The 17,874-nt window shown below is 37.5% G+C and overlaps 1 protein-coding gene and 1 long non-coding RNA gene across 7 annotated transcripts in view; one reads left to right on the top strand and one right to left on the bottom strand.

Annotated features, from left to right (window-relative positions):
• LOC121016341 (uncharacterized) overlaps window positions 1-760 on the top strand; it is a 22,673-nt gene extending 21,913 nt beyond the window's left edge. For both annotated transcript variants that reach the window (XR_005784230.1, XR_005784229.1), the window contains exon 4: window positions 1-760. This exon is cut by the window's left edge and continues 262 nt beyond it. This is a non-coding gene — a long non-coding RNA (uncharacterized LOC121016341).
• Window positions 1-17,874, bottom strand: part of SRBD1 (S1 RNA binding domain 1) — a 221,423-nt gene that overhangs the window by 90,565 nt on the left and 112,984 nt on the right. The gene's annotated exons all lie outside the window — the stretch shown is intronic.

Here is a 17,874-nt window from a genome sequence, read left to right as displayed (position 1 = left end):
ACACACACACACACACACACACACACACACACACACACACACACACACCCCACCCTCTACATTCCCTTGAGTTTGAAATGAATTTCATAAGTCTCTTCAGGCATCTTTCTTTTATTACAGCCCACATTCATATTTCAGTAGAACAACTACAAGGGAGTCACTAATTTTTTATCTAAACTATGACGTTTTGGCAAACGTTATATAACCAACTATAAATCCACAACAAGCCTCAAATACTAAAGAGCTGGTAATTATATGATGAGAAACAGCTTGATTATGGGAGAGGCAAGGCGGGCTGTCAACAAACAAACAGCTGTTTCTTATTGACAACCTATAACTAGATCGTGCATCCCAACAAACTAAGGAGTTTGTTTCTGTTGTTGCTGTTGTGTTTGTTTTTAACTATTCCACCCCCTTCCCCTCCCACGTCCAAAATACTGAGTCGATTTAAACATTAGATGCAAACCACAACAGAAGAATCGGATACACAAGGATAACAAGTAAAGCACTACAGACTTATAAAAAAATTCTGTACGTAATAACTAACAGAAGTTTAAAGTATACTTTCCAATTCGACTTCAAATGGCTATCTTTCCCTGTGCAACACGTCCTGTCATTACTATTTATAAGAGGCAGCTCCGGCAATGGGCCTGTTTCCTCATTCTTGGATTATGACCACAGCAATGCTGCCACTCTGATCCTTTGTTCTGGAAGCTTTCTCCATAGCTTCTTCCATCCTCCCTGTTAGCAGCAGGGAATGAGCATGCTTAGATCTGCCAGTGTGAACTCTAAGGTCCATTGTAACTTGAAACTAAATGATTCTAGGAATACTTGATAAGCTTAGCGTATGAATCAATAATGGGAATAAAAAGAACCTTAACATCACAGGTTAAAAAAAAAATCCACAAACGTAAATGGAATCTTTATTTGATGTCCTCGTCATATGAAATAAAATCACTTTCACATTTGCACCTTCAGGCACTTTCATGTACTTTTTGTGTGTGAGGTTTTTTTTTTAAATACATATACATTTCCTTTTAACACCCTTTCAGAAAGCATATAGGTAACCTTATTTTATTTTCCAACAAGCCACGAAGAAGTAAAATTACTTTCCCAAAGTCACACAGCAAATGTAGCTAAACCAAGGTAAGATCACAGCTCCTTTTGCTGGGTCCCTGTGTTCTTTCCACTGAACCACAATGAAATGAGGCGGGAGGCCAGTGAAAATGTTCACGCAATTTCAGTGGTAGGCAGGTTCCCTAACCATATAGAAGCTTTACCTCTCTGGGAAATTTTGGTTAAACACACCCTGCATTATAACTACCCAATACAAGGAGGAGTATATGTCAATGGGCATACTTAATGCGTCCCAGGTATGACTAACAAGTATTTTAATCTAGAATCCAACTTTCCTTTGCAAACTTAATGATAAACAGAGGATTTCTCCACAAGAAGATAGCTCCTATCTCTCTCACAACCACAGGGTTCCATTTTATTTAAAATCATGCTCTTACCATCTAGCAGATTGGGCTGGATATCTTCTGTATTCTGCTGCCATCAGTGGGTCTGTGTTCGGTTAATGCTACTCTGGGAACATGCCCGTAAATTTGTATTTTGAAAAATTCAAAGTTGCTTAAATTTGTCAACACATATCTGAGTAGGTTTCAAATCGTAAACGAGGGTAGACCCACTTTTTTAAAAGCCTGGTTGTATTTCACACCATATGAAGGGAGGGGCCCTGAGAAAAGGGACTAGGGAACAAACTACCTCTTCAAAAAACAGCTCACAGGAGGTTGGAAGGGAGATGAGGAAAGAGGCACATAAGCAAAAGGACTCAGCAGGAGAAAATGCTGAGGAAGGCAGAGAAAAATGGAGGGCATGCTTGGAATTAAGGTTTCTCCATTAGCCATGCTTTTAAAATAACTGTTACGCTCTGTGTGTGTTTGTGATGGGCATTTAGGAGGGGAAGGCAGGGTAACAGACTTTTTAAAGCCAATTCTCAAGAATAATTTTAAAATTTCAATCTTTTAAAAAGTAACCAAACCGTTGTGAAGATAAATCCACTTTGAGCCCAGTAAATGCTAGCTGACATGGTATCAAACGTAATGTCTCTGGGAATGTCCAAAACATAGTTTCATTCTCCTAGTGAGGAAGTCTCAAAGTTTGAGAGCCCCAACCAACATCACTAAAATGAAGTTTTGCCTACAAGCTAATTCCTTTTAAAATTAAATGTCTATCCCAGTCTGGGGCCGTGGATGATCACGGCTGATCACCGGGGCTGGAGCAGTCTCAGAGTGGACACATTCTCACCAGGACTGACTGCTCATGATGACTGAGTAATAACCTAACCAGGGGTGCCAGTGCCCCCTCTCAGTCTACCCTGTTTACATAAACCACAGGCCTGGACCTCCCTCCTCTAAACTCTGTCTTGAAACTACACAAATAATGTTTCTCCTGGTCTTTACCAACTCTCCGGGGAAGTGCTATGAGGGAATGACATAATTTTTAGAGCAAATTGAGGACTCTGAAAAAATGTGGTGTGCCACTGCAAAGCAGCAGAAATAAAATAGAAAACTGATGGTCATCCATGGTCTTTCATGGAACCATGTAATATCCCAAATATAAAATGCTTTAATGAATTCTTATCAGTTAAAGGCCTTACTGATTTCCAAGACTTTGTTTGTGAATGGTTGGTACGTGGCGCATCTGGAAAATGAAGGGGGTCTTTCAAAAATATTGCCAGGAAGATGACCTATTTTCCACTCTTTCTCTAGGCAGGTTCACATCATCACATGCTGTTTATGGCATAACTCCACAGAAAACAAACTTTTCTTGATCTTGAAATGGCTGTTTATGAGTATATAACAAGTGTTTTATACCTTGTGTGCTCATTAGATGGACAGGTCTTCTTTTGATTCCATTTTTTTTTTTAAGTTTATTTATTTATTTTGAGACAGAGCACAAGCAGGAGAGGGGCAGAGAGAGGGACAAAGAGAGAGAGAGCGACAGAGAGCGAGAGAGCGAGAGAGAGAGAACCCCAAGAAGGCTCCACACTGTGAGTGCACAGCCCGGAGTAGGGCTCAAACTCACGAACCATGAGATCATGACCTGAGATGAAACCAACAGTCAGATGCTTAACCAACTGAGCGACCCAGGCGTCCCGTGATTCCATTCTATACTATCTGTGCCTCTATGTGGCATTACATCCTCACCTCTTCCCACAGCCAAGCCCCACTTCAGAACAGACATTTGTCAGAGACTACTCTGCATGAGAATAATTTCCTTTCCAATATAGTATTCCGAAACAGCACGTTTCTAAACACATCCTACAAAAGGGAAGGACAATAGGTTCCTCACTTTCCCTTAATTCACATCTGATACCAGGTAGTTATCCTCACTGGCTGCAGGTTTGTAATACTGGTTTACTTTATGAAGTCCTCCTATGAGGTATATATGGGTTGGGAACCATAAAGATGCTACCAACTTCCCTAATGCTCTTAACACATGGATCTCTTCTTTTATTTTTTCCCCTTAACTTGCTGGCAGGTTAAGTTGATTTAGATCATTCATATTCAGTAAATGCCCAAAATAAAATGAAGGAAAAAAAATTAAGTTTAAGATTGGACAGAAACACTACAGGAAAAAGGGGGGGGGGAAGGGGGAGGACCATTTTGTAGATAAACTTCATGCTCTGGCGTTGAAAGTTATGGTCCACAAATCAAAAAGCAGTCATTTCTACAGAGCGAGGCTTTTCCACCGTTCTCTCAGTGAATCACACTGTGGTTAGCTGAAAGTGCTGTTCACATAATAAATTAACCACCTCATTTCCTTCATCACCAAAATATACATAGCACCCCCATACAGATTTGTTTTAATAAACGTAATAAAGCAAGCCCAGAGGTTATGACTGTTATGACATAATCACACCTCTGAGATTTGAAAACACTCACTTGCACATCATGCCTCAAAAAGTCTTTGCAAGCCCCCCTCCAACAAAACCTAACTGCACTCATACCGTCTGGCCCCATTTATCCCAAATAAATAATGAAACAAAAGCCGTGTATATGTCCAGAAAAAATTCTCGCTTTCAATTATACATTTGAAAGGGAAATACATCTTTTTAATAATACTATACAATAAACAGCTTGGGAGCCTGATCTGGATTATTAAAGAAAATACATCACCAGAGTTAGCAGTGCAGAGAAAGCAGCCAACTAGCCTACCCAAAACCAAAGATCCCTTCTAAAGTTGGTTGTTCAACAAGACAAATGACACATGACATTTCTTTCTGTGGAACTAAGAAAACAATCTTCGTTCTGTACAAATGCAGGCAAATTAACTTTTCTTACCTGTAATGATATTTAAAGTTCTTGAGAGCAACCCTTCCCCCCAAAACTTCTCATCAGTATAATTTTTCCTCAATACAGACTTTTCCCCTTAGAATTCCTTTCCATGATCACCAGAAAGCAAGCCACTGTTATACAACCACCCACAATATAAGAGAGATCTCAAGGAGAAATGTGCTGTGAGTGAATCCATGCCATAATTTAATGAGGCCATCTTTCTTGTCTCTGCATCACATTATTATCACTTTGCCGGCAGGGTTCACTTCTTACCTATGCATTTAAGGCATCCTGTCACAATGCCTGCCCCTTGAATTTAAAATATAATCTTACAAGTAATTAAATTTACATCTGTGATATTCTTTTTTTTAACCTGTGATATTCTTAAAGACCATGATCAACACCTACCCCAAGATACACACATAATGAGTTCATTAATATTCTTTAAAAATATTAGATATCAGGTGTTCAGAATATAGTTTTTAAATTCTCAGAAGTGGCCCTCCCCTAATATTTGTACATTTTATTTCTCTTCCTGATTGCTATAATTATCTAACAAAATCTTATATTTGGACTTTCAAGAATCCTTTCTAATATGAACATTACTGTATTATACAGATAGTAGTTTCTTACACTAAGAATTACATCCAAGATTCTCTTTTAGTATGCCAGTTATCCACACATAATTATGTATTCAGCAAAACAGAACATATTATCTATTTGAATGTCAGAATTAAACACTTTTGGAATAATTATTCTACCATTTTTAGTCTGTAGACTGCCCATCTGCACACAATCAATATCGGACCTAACCAGTATACCAAAACTTCCTCAGGGCTCTGTGGCAGCACAGATAAAATTGTTAAGAAGTTTCATAAACTTACATTTTAGGAGATCATTTCACTTTGAAGACTCTATTTCAATGAATCCCACTGCAACAAAACTTTTTCTTTGATAAAGATATAGACTGACTGGCAGATTTTGTCACAAAGAACACTCCTCTGTGAGTGCTCCGCCTGATCTCTGGGAGAATTATCTCCACAGAGAACAGAATATGCATTATAGAGAGAGAAAGGAAGGAAGCAACAGGTGTTGAAGTGGACGACTCCTGTTCTTCCAGCCATAGCAGGCCTTCTTCACTTTCTGGTCATTCTCACTGCAACCACTTGGCTATGCTAATGCTCTCTGCTCTGAAATTCTCACTTTGCCTGAATAGGACTCATTAGAAAAAATACTAGTAACTCACATTTCACCTTTACCCAACAAAAACTTTAAGTGAGAGGCTACAAAATTTTATGGTGTGTTCACAACAGAGTTGAAAAGTACAATAAAAGAGCAACCGTACTGATACTCCGCCATTGAATCACTCAGCAAATACTTATTGCGTTATCTACTGTGTGCCAGGCCCTGGGAGCTGTGGATATAAAGGTGGAAATACCCTGTCCTCATATAAGGGTTTGTCCTCCATTAGAAGAGACAGACAGTAAACAAAATAATACAATGATTCCAGAAATTAAAAAATCAGCTGGTTTTTTTTCTTTTCTTTTTCCTGGGGGGAAGAAGGGGTATTGAACAGTAGGCTCCTAGTTCACAGAAAAATAAAACTATCCAGGTAGGGGAGCTACCCCTCCCAGTCCTGCTCTCTTCCACCTCTTCCCAGCCACCTGCCACCCTGGGGGCTTCTCTCTTCTGAACTCTTGCCCATTCCCTTCCCTTAGGGAAGTGATAGATGTCATCTCCTCAGGCCTCCTCCAGCTTCTGCCTCTCCAGCATCTTCAACTTCTCCCTTTCTACTTCTACCTCCTTCCTATCAACAGTTAAGCGCATTCAAATCCCGACCTCCTTAAAAACCTCTCTTCATTAGAGATCTGTATACACATGTCTCTACGTGCTCATCTTCCATTCAGCTTTCAATATGCTTTCATCTGACTTCTGCTTCTACTACTCCAATGAAATTCTTGGCCACCAACATTTTTTTTTAATTAATTGTGAAAGACACATTTTCAGTTTTTATCCTACCTTTATCTTTGCAATGTTTTTACCATGTTGATTTCTGCTTCTCCAAATTCTCATATCCCTTAGATATTGGCATGTCCTGATCTTCCTCTTTCATTACATACACTGTAATGTGCATTCCTGGAAATCTTGTTAAAATCAGATTCTGATTCAACAGGCCTGGGCTGGGGCCCAAGCGGCTTTCAGTTGGGTCTCTTGCTACTCAAGATGTAATCCTCAGACCAACAGCATTGGTATCACCTGGGAGTTTATTAGAAACACAGAATCTCATACCCCACCCCTAGACCAACCGAACCAGAATCTGCATTTTAACAAGACTCCAAAAGGTTTTTTAAATGCACTTTCAAGCTTGACATTGCCCCACCGCCAGAATTTATAATTCTATAAACCTGGGAAGTAGGTGTAAGAAGATGCACTTCTAACAAGTTCTCAGGTGATATTGATGCTGCTGGTCTCTAAGGACCAACAGTTCTCAACTTGGTCTACATTAGAATCACCTGCAGAACTTTAAAATGTTTGTTAATGTCTGGGCCCAACACCCAGACCAATTAAACAAAAATCTATGAGGATGTGGCCTAGGCTAGTTATTTTTATTTATTTAAATGTTTGTTTATTTTTGATGGGGGGGGAGAGAGAGAGAGGGAGACACAGAATCAGAAGCAGGCTCCAGGCTCTGAGCTGTCAGCACAGAGCCCAATGCGGGGCTCGAACCCACAGACCGCAAGATCATGACCTGCGCTGAAGCCGGATGTTCAACCGACTGAGCCACCCAGACGCCCCAGGCTAGTTACTTTTTAAAAGCTCCCCTGCTTGGGACACCTGGGTGGCTCAGTCGGTTAAGCGTTTGCCTTCAGCTCAGGTCAAGATCTCCCAATTCATGAGTTCGAGCCCCACATCAGGCTCTGTGCTGACAGCCTAGAGCCTGCTTCAAATTCTCTTTTCTTTCTTTCTCTCAAATAAATAAACATTAAAACAAAAATAGAAGCTCCCCTGCTTGATCTTAAAGTTCCTAATTTGGATAATTTAGGAGTGTGTTGGGGGAGTAGCTAGCAGTGAAAAGAAACTAGTACATATGAATGCTAGTCATATTATGGCACCATTATTATAACTTACTAACAATTCCTTAAACATTGATTCTACCTAACTCTGCCCTGTAAATAAGCACTAGAAAGATGATCACCCACAGTTTTGTCCTACGCTATATCTCTGAAATGACCGTTTCAAATAATAGGACCAACAAACAATATTTAATTTTTAAAATTTACAGAAGAAAAATTCAAATTTGTGAAATGAGAAAAAATTTAAAGACAGTGTTAGAACTTTGCATTAAAGAGTACTTGGTGAGTTCTTTATAGATTTTGGATACTAGCCCTTTGTCTGATATGTCATTTGCAAATATCTCGGCCAACAGGCACATAAAAAGATGCTCAACGTCACTCCTCATCAGGGAAATACAAATCAAAACCACACTCAGATACCACCTCACGCCAAAGTGGCGAAAATGAACAAATCAGGAGACTATAGATGCTGGCGAGGATGTGGGGAAATGGGAACCTTCTTGCACTGTTGGTGGGAATGCAAACTGGTGCAGCCATTCTGGAAAACAGTGTGGAGGTTCCTCAAAAAATTAAAAATAGATCTACCCTATGACCCAGGAATAGCACTGCTAGGAATTTACCCAAAGGATACAGGAGTGCTGATGCATAGGGGCACTTGTACCCCAATGTTTATAGCAGCACTTTCAACAATAGCCAATTATGGAAAGAGCCTAAATGTCCATCAACTGATGAATGGATAAAGAAGTTGTGGTTTATATACACAATGGAATACTACTTGGCAATGAAAAAGAATGAAATCTGGCCTTTTGTAGCAATGTGGATGGAGCTGGAGAGTGTTATGCTAAGTGAAATAAGTCACACACAGAAAGACAGATAGCATATGTTTTCACTCTTATATGGATCCTGAGAAACTTAACAGAAGACCATGGGGGAGGCGAAGGGAAAAACAAAAAAACAAAAAACAGGGAGGGAGCCAAACCATAAAAGACTCTTAAAAACTTAGAATAAACTGAGGGTTGATGGGGGGTGGGTGATGGATATTGAGGAGGGCACTCGTTGGAATGAGCACTGGGTGTTGTATGGAAACCAATTTGACAATAAATTTCATATTTAAAAAATTAAAAAATTAAAAAAAAAGTATTTGGTGCAAAATTAGGGACTTAAAGATGAAAACTTCAAGGAATATTATCAAGAGAAATTCAACTTAATAACAAATGTGGGTTTTTTTCTCATTTTCACTGAAAATTGAAAGTAGCTGTTTTTTCCTGACTCTTTAAAACTTCATTGTCACAAACACACACATACACGAATGTAAGGAAGAAATTAAAACCAACTGGAACCAACTGCAATTCCCATTCCATGCCCATCCAAGGTAATCACAATTGTAAATTCCAGTGCTTATTTCTATATTCTTACTATAGATACTGGTATTCACAAATAGTATGCAGTATTACTTTTCATATTTAAATTTTTTATACCAATCCTATAATAATGTACATACTTATGAAGTTTATCCATATTAATACCAATAGCTCTAATTGGGTCATCTCCAATCCTGTATAATATTCCACTGTCTCAGTACAGTCTAGTTTATTTTCCTGTTATCCAGTTGTTGGACATACTGTTTCCAAATTTTCACTGCTATAAATAGTATTTCATTGAATTTCTTATACATGTCTTCCTGTGCACATTTCAGAAAATTATCAAGGCTATGTATATCTAGCAACAGAATTGTTGACCTGAAAAGAATCCCCATCACCAGCTTTATTAATATCCAATTGCTCTCCAAAGAGGTTGTACCAGTTTATACTCCTGCAAGTTATATACAAAATTCCCAATACTCCACATAGTTGCTAACATCCAAACTGTCAGACTAAGTTTCGACAACCTGAAAGGTTTCCTATACTGGCTTTAGTTTGCATTTCCCCAATTACTAGTGAAAGTGATCATTTAAAAAATATTTGTGTGTGTGCGCATGTGTGTCTGTGTGTCTGCTTTTGTCAACTGCCTGTTCATATGCCTTGCCTATTTTTCTGATGAACTTTTGTCTTTTTTCCTCTTGATTTGTAGATCTTTATATATATATATTCTGGGTCCTTTACAGATTATATGTGTTGCAAGTAATGTTCTTCCTGTCTGTGGATTTTCTGTATACTGTGTTATGATCCAGAGATGTTTTAGATTCCAATGCAGTAAAATGTATTAATCTTTTCCTTTACTGTAGTACTTTTAATGTCATGTGTAATTTTTTTCAATCATCCTAAACAATTACTAGTTTTAAACACCGTGAAAACAGCTTAATGTTTTAGAAATCCTACCACTTTGTGCTGATGTATGAAAACTAAAAAGTGAACTTGAGTAGAAACTGAAATTGATCTCGTTTCATTGCCCAAGGTCAATGATATACAAAGAGTAAGCAAACAAAAGATAAAGGAAATTAGATATTTCATTGTTAATAATTTAAGGCATTATTGATAACAGTTTCTTCAAATCATACTAACATTTCATATTTCATTTAAAGATAAGTATGGTGTTATACTAGGGCGTGTGTACATATACATGACTTATTACATTGTCGGGAATTTCTAAGAATCTGAGAAAACTGAGGCTAATACTTCAATGAAAAGATGCATAATTCATCCTGAAGTGAAAAAAATACCCAAAAAAATACATTTTAAAACTAAGTTTAAGGAATAATTACCAAATTGTAATACATGAGTTTATTCATACTCCCAAAGTCAATTACTTGTTTTTGTTCAGTTACACAAATAGTTCAGTTATGATCACAAATGAATGAAATATCTAAAGTGCAAGGCTAAGTTTGATTTTCATTTACAATACCAGATAAAACAGAGTTAGATAACAGGCCATTAGCTGGGACTTACAGTTAAGGGACAAGATTGTAAAAACATTTTGGCAAGGAACTCAACAACGTAAGTGATGCCTGATTTTTAGCACAAATTTCCTTCATGTTTTACTTCTGTGCTTTATCTATTTCAAAATACTGCTTTAGTGTAGGGAGCGAAAATCCAGGTAAAAGTCATCTAAGTGAACATCCACTCTACTCTTTCCTATATCCCACTCTACAATAACAAATAATTAAGGGATGAATATGTTTAAAAGGATTTGGGCAAACAATATGATATTACCTTTTACAGGTATTTTGCAGGCATAATATTATTACCTTTTACAGATCTAAACTAAAACATTTCATAATCCATGTTACCTATAAAACAGTTTTAACAGAGTAATATCACTACTGAAGAGTTGCCTTTTTGTTTTTACCTAGAACTGATCCCACAGTGGGAGAGTAGGGAAATAAAATACAAATTCCCACCTTTGAAGTTCTACCATGAAAAATTTCAGCTGGGAAGATGATTTTCCTTTTACGGTGACTTCTCCATTATCCATAATATTAAGGAATAAAAATGGCCTGGATATAGAAAATCCACTAAGGGTTCCAAAAACTCATTTTGGAACACCACTTCATTCTCTAAAATCATCAAATGATCTAACAGAGAGGCACGAAAGGAGGAAGAGAGCTGTTTTGTCTTTCCTACTTTACTGTACATGTTCATTAACAAATTGAGGTGTTAATGAGCACAAAAGTATCTAAAACACGGTCCAAAGAAGAAATAAAGAACAAGTAAATCCAACTTACTTAAGCTGTGCTCTCAGGATATGAAAAGGCCAAGCTAAACCACACTCTCTATGTCCCACAGAACTCAACAGAGCCAACCCTGCATCATCCTGCTCTCACCCTAGAGTGTTTGCTTGGGAGTAACACCAAGCCACTTTCCAGCAAAGTCTTTAGGGGTCAGTTAGGGATATGTTGTCATTCAACCACACTGGCGGCCTCTCTCTCCAGAAATTATGACAGGCATGTGTTTTTAAAATCAGGTCTCCCTATTTTCTAAGACAAGGATTGGAATGCTGCCTTTAACATTTTTAGCTGTTATTAAACCAAAAGCATTTTAGTTTCTATTCAAATAACAATATAGCTTCTATTATTTCATCTAAGTATTTAACATTCTTTCTTTGAATAGCTTTCATTTTTAAAATCAACAATGTTTGTCTGGCTACTTATATTTTAAATCAGAATAAATTCAAGTATTAAATTTATACTCAAAGCATCTAGAGGTCCCAACTGAAAAGAAATTCAGTCCCACTCTGGTTATATTGGAAGTCTATTGTGTCAAGGCTTAAAAATTAAGTGGACCATTGGTTGGGATATGGATATGGATATATATTTTACAACAATTTCTTCCTAATACATATTCCCTATAGAAAGTCTGAATGAAAGTAAAACAGAAAATAAAACCTGCTAATCACACCAACAAAAATATAAATATCAGTCACCAACCAGTTTTTTTTCTTCAGTGTAAATGCGTATCTATGTATTTCAAACAGAAATTGGCTTTATTCTGTATCAATTTTATTGCAATTTTAAAATATTATGTCAAGAACAACTTCTCATGTCATTAAATCCTCCTTGAAAGCCTGTATTAACGGTTGTACAATATTTCAATTGGTGGATATATTATTCTATTGTAGTTGCTTCCAATAATTTTGCTATAATAGCAAACGTGTATAAATCTTATCAGCAATTTTTTTTAATGTTTATTTATTTATTTTGAGAGAGAGAGAGCACAAGCAGGGGAAGGGCAGAGAGAGAGGGAGAGAATCCCAAGCAGGCTCTACGATGCCAGCACAGAGCCCAATGTGGGGCTCAAACTCACGAACTGTGAGATCATAACCTGAGCTGAAGTCAAAGGTCAGATGTTTAACTGACTGAGCCACCCAGGAGCCTCTGCAGTTCTTTTTTTTTTTTTTTTTTAATGTTTATTTATTTTTGAGAGCATGCATGCACACGCTAACCAGAAGGGGAGAGGCAGAGAGAGGGAGCAAGAGAATCCCAAGCAGGCTCCATGCTGTATGTGCAGAGCCTGACATGGGGCTCAATATCAGGAACCAAAAAATCTTGACCTGAGCTGAAATCAAGAGTTGGAACCCACTAAACCACCCAGGCACCCTTATCAGCAGTTCTTAACATGGCCTTGGAAGAGATCCCTAAAAGGGGAACTACCAGGTCAATGGGATGCATTCTTTAAAAGTGCATCTTGATAGGTATTACTTGCTAGAAATAGCAATTTATACTTCCACCAGCAGTGTATGTGAATGATCATTTCACTGTAGCCTTCTCACCTGCACAGATGTTTATCATTTTATTACAACTTTACTCAACTGTCAGATTGAAATGATATCCCCTTGTTTAATTTGGGTTTCTTTGATAAAGAGAAACATTTTTTTAAGTTTATTTATTTATTTTGAGAGTGAGTGAGTGACCAAGGGAAGGGCAGAGAAAGAGGGAAAGAGAGAATCACAAGCAGCCTCCACAGTATCAGCACAGAGCCTAATGTGAGGCTAGATCCCAAGACCATGAGATTATGACCTGAGTGGTAACCAAGAGTTGGTCGCTTAACAGACTGAGCCACCCAGGTGCCCTGTTAAAGAGAAATTTTTATTTCATCTATGATGAATGGTGTCTAAATGTTCTTTACATGTTTTATGTAAAGGTTTTATGTAAAATAATATACAATTGTATGCAAATCAACAAGAACAAAACCTTAATAATAAAATACGTAGTTATCATATGTACATATATATTTGTGGCAAATAATTTCCCTAGTTCATTATCTAGCTTTAAATTTATGTGTTAAATGACCTAGCAAACATACTCCTAGGTATGTATCTAAAAGAAATGAAAATATACATCATAAAAATTTGTACAGAATGTTCATAACAGCATTACTCATAATAGCCAAAAAATGGAAATATCCCAAATTTCTATCACATGATGAATTAATAGACAAAATGTGGTACTATACACATACAATGGAATACCATTTGCCCATAAAAAAGAATGAAGTGGGGCACCTGGGTGGCTCAGTCAGTTAAGCATCTGACTCTGGATTTCGGTTCAGGTCCTGATCTCACAGTTTAGGAGTTTAAGCCCCGCACCTGGCTCTGCACTGAGAGTGCAAAGCCTGCTTGAGATTCTCTCTCCCCCTCCCCTCTCTGCCCCTCCCATGCTTGTGCTTGCTCTTTCTCTCTTCCAAAATAAATAAATAAACTTAAAACAAAAAAGAAAAAAATGAAGTAATGACTTGTGCTACAGCACGGATGAACCTTGAAAATATTATGCTAAATGAAAGAAGCCAGTCACCAAAAGCCACATACTGTATGATTCTATTTGTATGAAATATCCAAAACAGACATATCTATAAAAACAAAACAGATTAGTAATTGCCTGGGGCAGGGAAGGAGGGGGCAGTAGAGAGTCACTGCTAACGGTCACCAGGCTTCCTTTTAGGGTGATGAAAATGTTCAAAAATTAGATAGCAATAATAGTTTCATAACCCATTGAATATATAGAAATTCACTGACTTGTACATTTTAAATAGGTGAATTTATGTATGTATGGTATGTGATCATATCTTAATAAAGCTGCTTTTAAAATCTTATGTGTTAATATACTGTAGTCTATTAAGACTTACCAAAAAAGTATATTTGTCTCTTACTCTAACTCTAGAAGTTTTTAATACTGCATATGTTTTGAAGCTATGTTGTTAGATAACATAGAATGTTCAGGGCAATTACATCTTTTTGGGAAACTGTATCTGCTATTAATATGAAAGATCCCTTTTTGACCTCGTTAATGCATTTTCCCTTAAATTCTATTTCATCTGATACTAGCAGTACTATGACTTGCTTTTTCATTTGTGTGGAATATTTTTCTCCGCATTTCTAATTTCAAGGTTGCTTTTTTCTTTAGAACTATCTCACACAGACATACAGCTAAGAGCTGTGTTTTATTTTTAAAAGTCTGGGATTCTACTACAAGGGGAATTCAACCCATTCACCTTTACCTATTACCTATACTTATTCCTGTCATCGCATACTTTATTTATTTATGATACTTCCTTGTTTTCTCTGCCTTCGGTTGGAATGATTAACTTCTAATTTTTTAGTCTCATGATTTACATTAAATGTCCTATTTGCGGTTATTCTTCATACATTTCAGATTATGCTTCTCTAAACAAGTGTAGAGCTAATCTATATCTTAATCGTTTTCCTGAAAAAGAATCCTAATACTTCACTTCTTTTTCTTCTGCCTCCCATTTTAAGCTGACATATTTAAAGATGAACATCATAGATCAGAAACTATGAGGCTCAACATTTTACTGCACACATGTGTGTACTGTAAAGCTCTCCACTGTTTCTTTACCTCAATACTGTGTCTTCATGACATGCCTTTCCCTTCTTTGGTCCCTACTCCCCCCTTTTCGGGCTCAGGAGTACTTCCATAAATAATTCTTTCAAAGATCTGTAACAGTCCAAAAAGGTAAATCACTGTAGGTCCAAAAATGTTTTTATTTTCTGCTCACATTGAATTGCTGATTTGTCTGAATATAGAATTATGGGCTCAAATAAAATTTTTCCCACAACTTCAAAACTACTGCATTTTATCTTGTATGACTTGTTTTTCCCTATAATAGGACTGCTTCTTTTCTTTGGAAGTGAATTGTGTGCTCTCTGGAAGCTTTTAGTCAGTTCCTCCTTTATCACTAGCATTCTGTAATTTCATATGAAGGTGTCTGAGTGTAGGTCTTCAGTTATTCTTTTATTCAGTACTCACTGGGGTTTTTAAAGACTTGTCTGTCATCAGTCTGGAGAAATTTCCTCCTATCATTTCTGTGAGTTTAACTCTCTTCCATTGTCTTTATTTGAATTTTCTGGAAGATGAATGTTGAAGCTTTAAAATGGCCTCAAAACAAAACAAAAATAGAAAAGAATAAAAATAAAATGGCCTCTATATATGACTTTTTGTTCATACTGTCCATCTTTCTCAGTTTAAGACTGCATTCTGAAGAATCTCTTAGCTCGATCTTTCAATTCATTAATTTCTTTCTAGCTGTGTCCACTTTATTCCATTTGTGTTGTTTTTTTTTTTATCTTGACAAGCGTATTTCTTAATGCTAAGATTGGTTTAATTCATTCTATCCTAGGTTTGTTTTATGCATACAATAACCTCTCTTACCTCTCTGAATATTAATTTTAGTTATTTCAAAGTCTATTGCCTATTCATGGTTTGTTATTTTTTGCTTATTACATTTGGTGCTTCTTTTTGCTAAGATAGGTTTCCCTCAAATGTTTAGTGATTCTTAGTAGCAAAGTCATTTCAGAGTCTCCATTTGTCTGTGTGTGCTGTTTTTGTTTACCATCTCACGAACCGCGAGATCAAGCCCCACCGTCAGCGCAGAGCCTGCTTGGGATTCTCTCTCTCCCCCTTTCTCTGTCCCTCCCCTGCTTGCTCTAACTCTTTCTCTCTTTCTTTGATGCCAGTAGCTTATTAACCTACCTGGGTTATCTAGCGTCTGGTGATAATGTGGGGAATGTGAGATATGATGCCTGGTGTCAGGCATATGTCAGGAGTTTATCTTCCCAGCATGAGGCTCCTTGAGCTTCCTGACAATCAGAGGCTACCTGAGGGATCTCCCAGCCTCTCTGTGGCCTCTGGATTATACCCAGTGCTTCAGCTTGGATTCATGGTATATGGAGGAAGGGCGTCAGTATGGGACTAGTCACTCTATATGCATTTCCTTATCTAATACTACAGGCCTCCTCCCCACTACTTGAACATGACTGGTTTGAGAACACTATTGATCTGTATATTTTGAGCTATCGCTCCATCAGGTTTTATTTTTCCATGGATTTGCTTCCTCATGCTTAAGACCTTTCAGGAATTCCTGAAATTTCCATCCACCAACCCTTTCTTCTTTTCCCATGTTATCAATTTATTCATGTAAATACATGTTTATATGGATACCAATAAACATGTTCACCTTCTCTGTCATCTTATGGAAGGTCGAGCTGTGGATATGACAATGGTAGTGGCAGTGTAGTTAAAGGATATCATAAGATATGACAGTTTACCATCTTGATCACTTTCTCAGTGTCATTATTTGCTGAGAAGCATGTATTCCAATGTTAACATGACCGTTCCTCTAAATCTCAGACTTGTATATACAACTTCTATTTGCCATCTCTTAGATTTCTTACAGGCATCTCAAACTTAACGCATCCAAAATTGAATTACTCATCTTATCCCCACCAAATCTGTTCTAGTCAGGCGTCATCCACATACCAGGACCCTTGGAGCAAATTCTGGATAATTCCCTTTCCTCCAATTATTACCAAGTAGTCCCTGCAAGAGATTTAACTTCTTTCCATGTCTACTGCTATTAACTTTGTCCAAGCCACATCATCTCTCACCTGAGCTATATAAGTCTCTGAACTGGTCTTAACTGCTTCTCCTCTTCCCTTCTAAGGCATTCTCCCCAGATTAGCCAGAGCCAATGTTTAAAAACACAAATCTGATCATATCATTCCCTTGCATAAAGCTCTACCATTACTTCTCACTGCTATTAGAATGAATTCCAAACTCTTTCATGTTAAATGCTATATATCTAAAGAATCTGGAGGCTAGGTCTCTGCTATTTATTAAAGACATTTTTGATGCCAATAGTTTATTAGCCTGCCTGGGTTCTATGAGCTTGACTGTTCTTTGTTCTACTACCTTGCTGAGGCATTCCACAACTTCATCTTGAACTAATATAGCCACAATTCCTCTTAACTACAATGCCTATATAATAAAATTGCTTAGTTGTACTCTTTAGATACTAGGCATTTCTATCTATCTAAAGCTAGGTCTGTCCTTTCAGCAACAATCCTTCCCAAATGAACAAGTCAAAGGTCTAGATGCTTCTTAGTCTAACTTGCTATAAAATGGGAATACTCTGAGGCACCTGGGTGGCTCAGTCGGTTAAGCCTCCAACTCTTGATTTCAACTCAGGTCATGATCTCACAGTTCATTGGATCAAGTTCTACTGTCAGCAGAGAGCCTGCTTGGAATTCTCTCTCTCCCCCTTTCTCTGCCCCTCCCCTGCTTGCTCCAGCTTACTCGCTCTTTCTCTCTCTCACTCTCATAATAAACAAACATTAAGAAAAATGGGGGGCACCTGGGTGGCTCAGTAGGTTAAGCATCTGACTCTCGGTTTCAGCTCAGGTCATGATCTCATGGTTTTGTGAGTTCAAGCCCCATATAGGGCTCCAAGCTAACAGTGCAGAGCCTACTTGGGATTCTCTGTCTTCCTCTCTCTCTCTCTCTTGCTCTCGCTCTCGCTCTCACTCTCTCTGCCCCTCCCCCACTTATGCTATCTCTGTCTCTCTCAAAATAAGTAAATAAACTTAAAAAATTTTTAAAGAAAGAAAGAAAGAAGGAAAGAGAAAGAAAGAAAGAAAGAAAGAAAGAAAGAAAGAAAGAAAGAAAGAAAGAAAAAGAAAGAAAAGAAAAGAAAAGAAAAGAAAAGAAAAGAAAAGAAAAGAAAAGAAAA

The sequence above is a fragment of the Herpailurus yagouaroundi genome, unplaced genomic scaffold (assembly GCF_014898765.1).
Source record: "Herpailurus yagouaroundi ecotype Mexico unplaced genomic scaffold, PumYag 210, whole genome shotgun sequence".
NCBI lineage: Eukaryota > Metazoa > Chordata > Mammalia > Carnivora > Felidae > Herpailurus > Herpailurus yagouaroundi.
Note: the sequence above shows the minus strand (reverse complement) of the source record. Positions and strands in the feature narration are given on the sequence as shown.